This window comes from Telmatherina bonti (assembly GCF_933228915.1).
Source record: "Telmatherina bonti genome assembly, chromosome: 12".
Lineage (NCBI taxonomy): Eukaryota > Metazoa > Chordata > Actinopteri > Atheriniformes > Telmatherinidae > Telmatherina > Telmatherina bonti.
Genome location: NC_136610.1, coordinates 11,621,455 through 11,635,116, shown reverse-complemented (window position 1 = coordinate 11,635,116; position 13,662 = coordinate 11,621,455).

The following is a 13,662-nucleotide window of genomic DNA, read 5'->3' as shown; positions in this document are numbered from 1 at the left end:
GACCACTGTTGGTCTTTAAAATAGCTTTGAATTCTATCCACAAGTAAATATGATGTAGAGGTGCACTATTACAAGAAAAGAAAAGAAAAGAAAAGAAAAAAACAAAAGAAAAATTGACTATTATTTTAGAGATACAGAAAAAAGACAAAAATGAAATAAATAAAGATGAAAAGGTTTTTTTTGTTTGTTTTTGTTTGTTTGTTAGACATAATTTATAAAGATAACACAACTAAAAGACATTTTTTGTGTTTTGTTGAATAGACATTGGATGGGTAGCAGTAGGTGGATGTTTGTTGAGTGGCATGTTAACTATGAGGCAGATTACACAAAAAACCCATGTAATATGTCTGGAATAATAATAAAAAAAAAATGTTTGATCCAGGTAACCAGGGCCCCCTTCTGAGGCTTGGACTGGAGTTGGGGCATGTGCATGTGCCTCCAGTGGCTGGGCCTATGCCCATGGGGCCCGGGCTGGTTCAGCCTAAAAGGATGAACCAGCTGTTGAATTAAATCATTGTTGAGAGACGTCATAGTGAATGGGTGCAGTATGAGCTAGATGAAGACCTTGCCAGTCCAATCCGCCACTGAGCCTGAGTTGGTGCTCGTGGTCAAGCACTTCTGACTCTTTTGATGCACACCTTTGGCTTTGGAACCACTCTTCTCACGACGTCTGGACTCTCTTCCACTCTAGAATTGCCCCAGACTAGAGATAGTCAAAATCATATTATCTACTAAGTCAAGGCACCAATCATTTAAAACAATACTTAGCCTTTGGGTAAACTTTTATGCATTCAATATCTGAATGGCTTAGTCTGATTAAGGGTTGTGGGGGAGCTGGAGCCGATTCCAGCAGTCTTTGGGCAAGAAGCCACCAGTCCAGCACGGGGCCAACACAAAGTTACACACAACCCTGCATGCTCACATGGGCAATTTAGAGTAACTAATTAACCTAACATGTATGTCTTTGGACAATGTGAGGAGGTACTCAGAGAAAACCCATGCATACACAGGGAGAACACTCAAACCCCACACAGAAAGGCCACTGTTCGAGCCTGCCCCCCAGCTGAGAACTGAACAAGTGACCTTCTTACTGTGAGGCCACAGTGCTAACCACTATGCCACCGTGCAACCCTTTTGTTTAAGCTTCTTGCCCATTTGGATATTTTTTTGGCACATTTCGCCACTTTTAATCTTTTGCTTTATCAACGTTTGCTGACACGAAAATGAAGCAGGAGTAAGAACATGACACACGTGTGACTGCTTTACCCACCTTCAGCAGTTTCAATTGAAATAACTGACAATTAGCTTTTTTTATCTGTTGTTTTTGGTCACACTTGGCATTTAACCTTTTGTTCCTTCATGTTCCAATTACATATGTGGTGCCATCTATCATGCACTGGCAGTTAACAGTGCGCATTATCTCACAGCAGCAGAAGCCTGGCATCAGAGGACATTGCTGGCTTTGGGTTCAGAGTGTGTTTGTCCATCCAGAGGTCACAGGGTTTGTATCACTTCATTCAGTCCAAGAAACAATCATTATCAAAGCTCTACAGATGAACAGGGCTCTTAGTGTACAATGCTAGGCTGAAGAGACAAAAGAAAGGAAGAAAATAACATGGAAAGAACAAGAGAAGAAGAAAAGCAGAGATCTAAAATGAGGGAGTTTGTTCTTGTACCAGACCTCCACAAAAGACTGTAAATTGCAAAATCATTTCCAAAAGCATAATTTTCATACTCACAATGAAATGTCATCCATGCCGCCCCCTTCTTGATTTATAAGTAATCAATCATCCTTTGGTGGAGACGACAGCTCTATATGTACATTTTCCAGACACATCAATCCAAGTGTTGTTCCTTTAATTAAATCTGACTTTAATATCTTTACCCAGCTCAGACTCAGAAGCCTGTACATCCCCAGCGGGCTCGCCACGGGTGAAATCAGACCATCAGCCTAATTTAACAGCTATCGCTTTCATCATGATGAGAAATATACTTGGCAATCAGGGCATGTGACAGGCTTTTCAAGCTCATATTTTTTTATGCGTCAGTGGATTTTCATTTATTTATGTGTTTTTGACATGGTGACAATATGGATGTGTTAGTTTGAAAAATGTTCCTATTTTCTACGAATGAGGTTTATCATCCTAAAGGGCTCATTTAAGTGTTGGAACTGATGTTCTACTGATTGTAGGAAGTAGTGGTTAATATGAACTGAATGTTAAATCCAGTAGAGTTTCCACAGAGGTCTGTGAAACCTCTGGATTATGACGAGTGGTGCATTAATAAGGGAAACTGGGTTTTAAAGTAAAGTGTCGGAAATTAAAGTTTTACTTCCCACAACTCAGATATAGTTAACTCAAGTCTGTTGGTTAAAACAGTTGTTCCATCACAGCCTACAGGATGCTGGAGTGGTGGAGGGGCTCAAAACAAAAGCAGGTAATGTGCAGTGATGGAAGCAGCAGTAGTGGAGGCAGAGTGCAACGTAAACAGATCAACCAGACTGGATGGGTATGTTTGACATGTAGCATGAACATTTAGAGCAGATCACATAGGATGCAACACAGTAGCTTGAATTTTATGCATGAACACAACACTTAACATAAAAAAGGGATAACGTTAGAACTACTGATTTCATGCCCCGTGGTTCCCAAAATAGGATCCCCACGTGGAGTACCCCAGGAAGCACAGGGGATCCCCCAGATGCTTAGACCATTGAGAGCCATTGTGATTTTTTAATCACCTGAACACTTCATTCACATGGAACTGGTGTTTTGACCTGGAAATCCCACTTAGCTCATCTGAACCATCAGCTGCCTCCAGAGTCCCACAGCCAAGAAGGCCCAACAGAACTGTGGTGGAGCAACAGTAGTGGAGCACTCCATCTCTATTCTAGTTACCTTGATTTTTCCTGCAACAATTAATTAATGAAATGTGTCTGAGAAAAACCACAGAGAAGGTATTTTTTCCTAATAATAAATAAATAAACAACAGCTACGTGGTAATTTAACTTCTGCATTACTAAAGGAAAGGACTCAGTCAGAACACAGCATTTCTGGGATGAATTTTGCTAATGAAAGCTTAAACCAATAAGCATGGTTTTAGCATGGGGTGGAGCAGGGGGTATGTGGCTTTCAGAATTTGAATGAAGAGGGCCCGCAAGGCAAATAGGATGGGAACCACTGCTCTAGCTCATCTGCTTGACACTGTATTGACTAATATTGAACAATATGTATGACAACAACAAACCCAGACAATTGCACACTTGCAATGTGTTTGTTGGAAAAATGGGACAAATTCTGAGCTGAAATGCTTCATTCCTGGGTACCTTCAGTGACAGAATGACTAGCCAACTTTTATGAGAAGCAGTAACAACAGTACTAAGATTGGGTTTGGGTTTTAGTTTTTCCTTTAAATACCAAGCCAACTTTTTCTAATTTGCAGTTTACCTCGAGTTCAAGCACATGCATATTTTTATTAAACTTCAACTGATGCACTTATTAACTTCACTTTTTCTAAACAACCTTGTTGAAAGACACATCCTGGGGGCATGGAAAATATGTTAGTTTGTTGAAGAAGGGTCAAATCACTGGCATGCATCACAGAAAAAAAAGAGGATGCAGAAATGAAGAAGTGATCTAGTAGTATTTAAAAAACTGGAGAGATTATAGGGAATCATAATCTTCCATGAAGAAACGTGCTCAGAAAAACTCCTGAACTGGAAAAGCACCCAGACAGTGCAGAGCTCCGCCAAGCAGCTCATCCCCACATATATTATGAAGAATCCTTTCAAAACTTCCTGTGTTCACAAAACCTCCTATATCACTCTCATTCAATATTGTTATACGTAAAATTTAATGGAATCTATGTTAGACCAAGACCCATTCTCAGAAAAAAAAATCTGAAAAAATTCACCCTGTAGTTGTTGTGTAAAGTTGCTCGTAAACGGATAAAAAGAAACATAAATGCAGGTGGAGTTAATGATGTTTATTGTTAATCACTTAAACATCTGGTGAAATCATATTGCAGGAAAACAACAGTAGAAGTTAGGGCTATGTTTGTTATCGAAAGTTAGATTTCCAGAAGCACAATGTGAATGGAACTCAAGAGATTTGGTCTGAACAGCTGTGAAGCCATAAGAAAACCACTAATCAGCAAGGCTCACAGGAGAAAAGGTATTCAGTTTGTTTGGGAGTATAAAGACTGGACTCTGGAGCTGGAAGGAGGAAGCACCACAGGAAGAAGAGAGGCAGATAAAGTCATTCAGCCATCACGCCTAGTGCCTACTGTACAATGATGTCTATGATGTGGTCTATGATCTGGGATTCCTACAGATTGTCACGTCTTGGTTCAGCAACATTATGTTCTCAAACAATAATTCAGCTGATACTTAAATATACTGAATGAGCAGGTTACTCCATCAGTTATTTTTTTCTCCTTGATGGCACAGGCATATTCGATATTGATACCAAGATTAATGGGGCTCAGACTGTGAATAAGGGGCTCAAGGCGATGTCATTTTCACATTTGGATTGGCCACCACAGGATCCAAATCTGACACCCATAAAAAAAATTTTGGGATGTGCTGGATAAGGCTTTGTGCAGTAGTCAGAATCTCCCATCATCAGTATGATGTTTTGGTCAATAATTATGGATATAAATGTAGTGACATAGTGACAAAGGCTTATCTAAATAATCCCACAGTGAATGCTGTCATCATGCTATAGGCGGTCCAAAGAAACATTACTCTATGATCCTTTTCTTTTTTTTCTTTTGGTGACTTTGGACAGGCAGCATATTCTCTATTCTGACAAATTTGACTTAATTCAACTCCATATTAGATAATTTAGTCAGATTGATAGATAGCAGCTGATGTTACAGCCATGCTTTGCCACATTCAAACTGCCGCCATATTGAGTCCCTGCACTGGTCTCCGGTGCTACAGCGACTCGTTCAGGTTGTTGGAGAAGATGTTCTGATGCTGTACAGTTGAGTGTAAGAACAAGAAAGGAGACCCAAATATTTTTTGTACCAATTACCAAAAGAAAAACATTTTAAGAGATTGCTTTCAACCATCAGGAGAGCTAATTGGAAGTAGCTGTCAATTCAATGTACATTTCATATGAAGTGAGTTTCAGTTAGAAGAGCTAGCTTTACAGGATTTGCTGTCTTGTACAATATTTTAAGAAATTGAGTGATAGAGTGAATCTGATTATACGCCTTGTTTGTCTAAAGCCTTTTATCAGCATTTAATATGAAGATTTTACAGAGATAGTAGTTGTTGACTTAGCTATCGGTCTACTGCTACAAGTTTCTTGTCTTTGAGAAGACATATTTTTTAGGTCAATGACCCAGCCATCAATAAGCAACTCATTCATTCATTTGTTCGTTCATTCATTCATTCATTCATTCATTCATTCATTATCTGAACTGTTTAATACAATGGGTTGCTGGGGAGCTGGAGCCTATCCCAGCAGTCTTTGGGTGAGAGGCAGGGTACACCCTGGACAGGTTGCCAGTCCATCGCGGGCAATAAGCAACTGTACTTTTAAAACTTTTAGACTTTCTACTGTATATGAAGATGGATTATGTATCAGGTAGAAGTAATTGTCATGGAAGGAAATTCCTGTAGCGTGTCAGTCAATGTTAGTTGTTGGAAACTTCTGCAGGGACTCCGTATGGATTGCATCTTAAAACTGTTTTTTTTTTTCAGTTCTTGGGTATTAAAATGAGAATTATCCATGAGCTTTATATTACATCACCCTTACTTCACCTCAGAAGCCTAGTATTTTGTACTCACAACGTCAGCAGTAAAGTAGAATACATAATGTTATTGTTACAGTATGGTATTTCTTGACCTTATGTCCTGTGTTGTTAAAAAAAAAAAGAAAAAGTAGTCTTTCGACTTGTCATTTTATTGCTATCTCAGTTCCTCAAAAAGTGCTTTAGCTGACCAAGATGATGTTGAAAACTTTTTTTGTTAAATGAATAACTGAGAAATTCTCCAGTAAAATTAGAGGATGGTTATATAGTGTGGATTCAGGTTATCTGAGGGACATCAGGTTGTTGGAGAAGCTGTTCCACTGGGCTTGTGGTGTCAAAAAATGCCACAAGCCCAGTAGAGATAGAGATTTCAAAAAGATCACACAGAAATTAAATAAAATAATTACAGTAATTATTTGTTTTCCAGCTGTTTTAAGTTGTCACAACTCTTTGTGACAAACTAAAAATCTTTTCAGGTCATCACAAATGCAAAATTGGATCTCATTTATTTTATTTTTCATTTTTATCGCTTCCCTTTCAATGAAATCCTATGATTTAGTGTTTTAAATGGCAGTTGCAGCTACTTTTTGAGACGGATGAGTACTCATTTCAAGTTGTCCTTTTCTGTCAGTATGACGTACTCCAAGCATTTGTCCTAAAGATTTCAACACACTTCAAGGTTGATTTACAATTTGTATTAAGCAGCTGAAGTATAGTGATGGCTCAGAGCAAAGCATCTCTTCAACACTGGAAGTGCCCTTAAAGTTCAATCTGCACCTTGTGTTTTTAGTTTTTAGCTCCGCAGTGGGGGAGCAATCTCAATGGCATCTTATTTCCTCCCACATGGGGCCTTAGCAAGTAGAAAGGAACCTTTTTTTTCCTTCAAAAAGAGTGATTGACGGACTCATCATGAGTGCAACTTTCTTTCTTTTTTTTATCAACTTGATGACATTTTAACACCAAAACAACTGCAATGACCTTTTCCAGTCAGACTTTAGACAGCACTGAGATTGCTCCAGTCAAAGTGATATTGGCTAAATCTTGTCTTATGAGCTCAGTGCTACATTAGTTGACCTCAATATATTGCTCGAATGAGTGGTGAGCTAGGTGGGCCTCTCTGCCAGTGTACTAAACTGGTTTAAAATGTAGTTATGGTTCTTTCCCACTGGAACCAACCAAGCCCTATACAGGCATCGTACTGCTGCCTGATAATGCTACCCAAAGCTGTCATCAGGAGTCGCTCTCATGAGTCATCCTGACCTTCTAGTCCTCACTCAGACCAACAAAATGGGCCATCTTTAGCTGGTCTATAAAGCTCTGAATGGTATTGAAGCAAAATACTTCAGTGACTTATTGACTTAGTCTGGATCTACCAGATCCCCCATGTCATCTGTATCTAGTTCTCAGAGTAACAAACAGACATGGAGAAACTGCAATCAGCTTCTATGCTCTAAATGTCTGGAGCAGGGCGAGGCGAGTTTATTTGTATAGCACATTTCAGGTACAAAACAAGTCAAAGTGCTTTCCATAAAAACATTGAAAGCATTACAGATGTTTTAAAGAGAAGATACAAAATGGGAAATATTTTTAATCCAGATTAAATTTTTCTACATTTGGTGAGAGTTTAATCTCCACTGGCAGTTTGTTCCAGTTGTTTGCAGCGTAACAGCTAAATGCTGCTTCTCCATGTTTATTCTTGACTCTGGTCTGGTCTTTGGATTGAAGAGCTCTGCTGGTTTATATTCTCTGATCATATCACAGATGTATTCTGGGCTAAAACCATCCTGGGATTTATAAACAATCAGCAGGGTTTTAACTGACTGGATGCCAGGAATGATGTGTTCAGATCTCTTTGCTCTAGCAGCAACGCTCTGGATGAGCTGCAGATGTTTTCAAGAAAGCCTCAAATTAGCTGAAACATTCGGTTAATTTAAATCCACACAAAAGACCAACCTGTTCTCACCTGCATTTTAATTGTTTTTATTTCAAAGTCAAAATCTTCACCGTTTCTATTGAGATCATGTTTTTAAAACTGTTTTTTTTTTTTTTATCCATTTTTCTTTTCCTTTCTCTTTTGTTTTTAAATTGAATATATTTTCTAATGTTTCAAATCTCTGTAAAGCACTTGTGCTGTACAAATAAACTTGCCTTTCTATTTATGAATTGCTCACGTCCCATGGTGTTATATGTCTCACAGCTGAAAAACAAACTCATTATAAAAGGATATTAGAACATGATATGCACCGTTCCTCGTGACCCTCTGTGACTCCATGTAATATATGTCTTATCTTTCACAGCATCTCCACTCTTGACAAGCAAGCTTGCCCTTGTTTCACTTTTATAGCAACAATAGATTATTTTCATCATCACACATTCAGGTGCCACAAAAGGTCATAATGTTTTTATTTAATCAAGTTCTGCTTAATTTTGGCATGTGTTGGCGCTTGTTTTGATAGATAAATGCAACTGGTGAATGAAAACGCTGGTAATGGGCACAGTCTAGATATATAGAATAAACATGGTTTTTATCAAAAACAAGAGAAAGAAATTTGACTGTTTTGACTGTTTGATATTTCCATTTCATAGAAATATCAGGAAAAAGGAGCATGAGAAACTGGAGAAGTACCATGGCCTCAAGGAACAACTGGAGAAGGCCTGAAGGCCTTTATATATATATATATATATGTATATATGTATATATATATATATATATATATATATATATATATATATATATATATACATATATATATATATATATATATATATATATATATATATATATATATATATATATATATATATATATACATGTATAATACATATACGTGTGTGTGTATTTCATACAAATGGAATACACACAGCGCAAAAAAAAGTATAGTATCGTCTCAACAAAATTAATTAGTCAACAAAATTAGAGAGGTTTTAGTAGTAGTAGCAGCAGTAGTAGTAGTAGTAGTAGTAGTAGTAGTAGTAGTAGTAGTAGTATTTGAAAGTTTAGGTGAAATCTCCAAAATTGCCATTTTGATAAAGTCTTGGTAAAGATTCATTTCTATCAGTGACACCTGCCATCCACCTCATTTCAGGCTCCAAACCAGACTGCATGCTGGAGGAGAGTGAAAGACAAAGCTTTGATGACTTTTATAGCTCAAAAGAGTGAAAAGCCACATCTTCTAAAAGAAGCCATTAACTTGGCCTTTCACCCCATCAGCGCAAAAAAAATTCATAGTCCAAAATCAACAGGCAGAACCGAGGACATCACAACACGCTTGACTACATCAGCGGATGTCCAATGGAGTAACCACTGATGGTCCGGCTGCTTTGACTGAAATGAGCTGATGCTCTTAGTCACATAATTAAAGCAGGAAGGACAAATAGATCCAGCCTTTTCCACAGATACAATCAAACAACCCCCAAGCTGCTACAGCATTAATCTGCTCCCCGATCAGTTCTACTACGGAACACACGATCCGTGTGAGAGGGGACATTTTGAGTTTCAGACTGCAGAAGATGATGAAAACATCCCATATTTAATTTGTTTGGCACAATTTGTGTGGTTGTAAAAACAGCACCTACATTTTGAAATTTGTTGTAAACAAAAGCATCCTTAATCTTGTTTGGATTTTATTCTGTTATTAAGATGCAAGTGGCGCTTTGCATTTTTGCACAAACACTGAGGTGCACTAAAGGAACTTTTTCCTTTAGTGCACTTTTTTTCTCCAAGCGAGCCTCACGCTCCCTTGCATGCAATCATGGTCAGCACATGAACCCACAGAGGGATCACATGGGTTGCATTTGTGACATTTGTTGCTAATCTTTTAGCAAGATACACGTGAGCTGTGCCAATGTGTTTCCACAGCTGACCTGCACAAAGACAGCAATTAACAACAGGGGTTTAAATGAGACTCAAATATGCTGCAATCAAAGACTGGATTCTCATCACTCATGGAGAGTTTTGCTCTAAAAAAAAGATGCCAAGTCTGGCAAAAAAAAAAAAGAAAAGAGGTCGCTTGCTATTTTAAAATGACTGACAGCCTTAAAATTAAACTACAAGCCTGAAAACGCTGCAGCGAGAGCTGAAAATAGAAACCGCATGACTGGAGGTTACATGAAAATCCAGCTCGGGTTAATTTCACATTTACTTGTTATTGTTGAGCTTTTTGTGCTCCTTCTTCTGTTTACTGAATAGATTTCACCATGTATGCTTGAAATACTGTATGACTGTCTGGTCCATAGATGGATGGAGAGAAGTGTCAACAAACGGACCACAGAGTCGCCATCCCAGAAGTCCCATCAAATTCACAATGTTCTTTAATAGTCTGTGCCCTGATCAATAATTATCCCTAATAGGTCAGACTATGGATTTGGCCTGAAGTAACTTTCCATAGCTCTGTGAAAACCTTCAGGGCTGAGAGAATACTGACATGATGGTATTGATCCATTTGCTTACATAGGCAGCATGTACACATACATACACTGACATGGACAATGAAAAGCAAGCAGAGAAGTTTACACACTGAAATGTTAAGTGTCATCATGTTAGTTTTTGTTTGATAAGTCAGATTATAGTACGTGATTAAAGCCACCGCCAGTGAAAATGTAGTTTCTAACCTTTTTAAAATGTTGATTTTTTTTTTTTAATGTAAGCAGTGAACATTAGTGATAGGTTAATTCATCAGTCAAGCGATTAATTGGCTGATTATTTACCCTTTTAGGATTTTCCTCATCATACAACCGTTTCATTGCAGCAATTATTTCAGGAGGCTGGTTAACAAAATAGCGAATTCAAAGGTCAGGCGTGCTAATGTCGCAGCTGAAGCAAAAATCTTCTCAGTGGCATATGGTCATTAATGTGGCCATATTTATTTATTTCATTACAACAACACTGCAATCTGAATGCAGTTTAAATCTCCAGGAGGCAAATTTGCTTGTAGCAATGCTGGAAATATTAACTAACTCTCTTGCAACACCGGCAGAATAGTGCTTCAAAGGTGTGTTGAACCTTTATCTGATGCTGCATTTTTAGCTGTTTTACTTTCACAACATCTGATTCATGGAGGAGTGTATTATTTTTTTAAAATTCATTAATGATTACTGTCAAAGTACAGGACTAAACTCAGAAAACCGATCAGGTAATAACAAAGCCTTTTAATAGAAACGGGTGAAACTAGAGGGTGGCCAGTAATGGTGCGTGGACTGACCCATGGATCTTGTGGGTTACAGGTCAGGTCAAAAGACTTTCACTTTAATTGGAAGGCAGGTGGTGCAAGTAATTACATACAGTATGTGGGTGCAATGCATATAACCTGCAATCTCATTTGTTGTTGTCACTTGCCAGTTTATTCTGTTGTCAAGCACATTTTCAGACAAAATAAAATGGGCAATGAGCTGGCGACCAATCGAGAGTCATCCAATGATTGTTGGGATAGTGTTACAGTGGCTGGAGGGAGGTGGACCCAAATGCAAGAGTCGGGGCGCCAGTCTACAGAACTCAGGTTTATTCCCAGGGCAGAGCAACAAAATGACAACAGAATGACAATGAACCAACAAACACAACTGAAACCGAGGGGTATAAATACACAGAAAAACCAAACAAGAAACAGGTGAAGCAAATTAACTAAGTGAACGCAGGTGAACTCAATGACCAGGAAATCAATAAAGCTAAACAAACAAACAAGGGAACCAAACAGGAAATACTACCAAAATAAAACAGGAACCCAGAACCAAGGAAAAAGCAAACCACCACATCATAACAGTACCACATCATAACAGTACCCCCCCCTCAAGGGCCAGCCACCGGATGGCCCCAAAAACGTCCAGAGTCCCGAGACGGGCGGGAGGAGGGGGCCCGGAGGAGGGACCAGGGGAAAAAACAAAGTCCAGGGGCACAGGGCCGGGGAAAGAGTCCAAAGGGCCTAGCTCTGGAGGGCGGCCGGGAGGCCGAGACGACGAAGGCAGGCCAGGCTCTGGAGGACGGCCGGGAGGCCGAGACGACGAAGGCAGGCCAGGTTCTGGAGGACGGCCGGGAGGCCGAGACGACGAAGGCAGGCCAGGTTCTGGAGGACGGCCGGGAGGCCGAGACGACGAAGGCAGGCCAGGCTCTGGAGGACGGCCGGGAGGCCGAGACGACGAAGGCAGGCCAGGCTCTGGAGGACGGCCGGGAGGCCGAGACGACGAAGGCAGGCCAGGCTCTGGAGGACGGCCGGGAGGCCGAGACGACGGGGGCAGCCTCGGCTCTGGATCCCTCACGTTGGACACCGGAGGCAGAGGAGAAGGAGCGACCTCCTCGCCGGACACCGGAGACGGAGGAGAAGGAGCGACCTCCTCGCCGGACACCGGAGACGGAGGAGAAGGAGCGACCTCCTCGCCGGACTCCGGAGACGGAGGAGAAGGAGCGACCTCCTCGCCGGACACTGGAGACGGAGGAGAAGGAGCGACCTCCTCGCCGGACACCGGAGACGGAGGAGAAGGAGAGACCTCCTCGCCGGACACCGGAGACGGAGGAGAAGGAGAGACCTCCTCGCCGGACACTGGAGACGGAGGAGAAGGAGAGACCTCCTCGCCGGACACTGGAGACGGAGGAGAAGGAGCGACCTCCTCGCCGGACACTGGAGACGGAGGAGAAGGAGCGACCTCCTCGCCGGACACTGGAGACGGAGGAGAAGGAGCGACCTCCTCCTCGGACACTGGAGACGGGGGAGAAGGAGCGACCTCCTCCTCGGACACTGGAGACGGGGGAGAAGGAGCGACCTCCTCGCCGGACACTGGAGACAGAGGAGAAGGAGCGACCTCCTCGCCGGACACTGGAGACAGAGGAGAAGGAGCGACCTCCTCGCCGGACACTGGAGACAGAGGAGAAGGAGCGACCTCCTCGCCGGACACTGGGGCTGGCGCTGGGGCCGGTGGAGGAGAATCCCAACCTGGGACCCCCTCGGGAACTCGGGACAGAGGAGGAGTGTCCCAACCTGGGACCCCCTCGGGAACTCGGGACAGAGGGGGAGCGTCCCAACCTGGGACCCCCTCGGGAACATGGGTCAAGGGAGGAGCGTCCCGTCCTGGGACCCCCTCGGGAACATGGAGCAAGGGAGGAGCGTCCCGTCCTGGGACCCCCTCGGGAACATGGAGCAAGGGAGGAGCGTCCCGTCCTGGGACCCCCTCGGGAACATGGAGCAAGGGAGGAGCGTCCCGTCCTGGGACCCCCTCGGGAACATGGAGCAAGGGAGGAGCGTCCCGTCCTGGGACCCCCTCGGGAACATGGGTCAAGGGAGGAGCGTCCCGTCCTGGGACCCCCTCGGGAACATGGAGCAGGGGAGGAGCGTCCCGTCCTGGGACCCCCTCGGGAACATGGAGCAGGGGAGGAGCGTCCCGTCCTGGGACCCCCTCGGGAACATGGAGCAGGGGAGGAGCGTCCCGTCCTGGGACCCCCTCGGGAACATGGAGCAGGGGAGGAGCGTCCCGTCCTGGGACCCCCTCGGGAACATGGAGCAAGGAAGGTGGACGAGCTCTGGGCGCTGGCGTGGGAGCCTGCAGCGCCGGACGGGCTCTGGGCGCCGGACGGGTTCTGGGCGCTGGCGTGGGAGCCTGCAGCGCCGGACGGGTTCTGGGCGCTGGCGTGGGAGCCTGCAGCGCCGGAGACGTGGACCTGGGCGCTGGCGTGGGAGCCTGCAGCGCCGGAGACGTGGACCTGGGCGCTGGCGTGGGAGCCTGCAGCGCCGGAGACGTGGACCTGGGCGCTGGCGTGGGAGCCTGCAGCGCCGGAGACGTGGACCTGGGCGCTGGCGTGGGAGCCTGCAGCGCCGGAGACGTGGACCTGGGCGCTGGCGTGGGAGCCTGCAGCGCCGGAGACGTGGACCTGGGCGCTGGCGTGGGAGCCTGCAGCGCCGGAGACGTGGACCTGGGCGC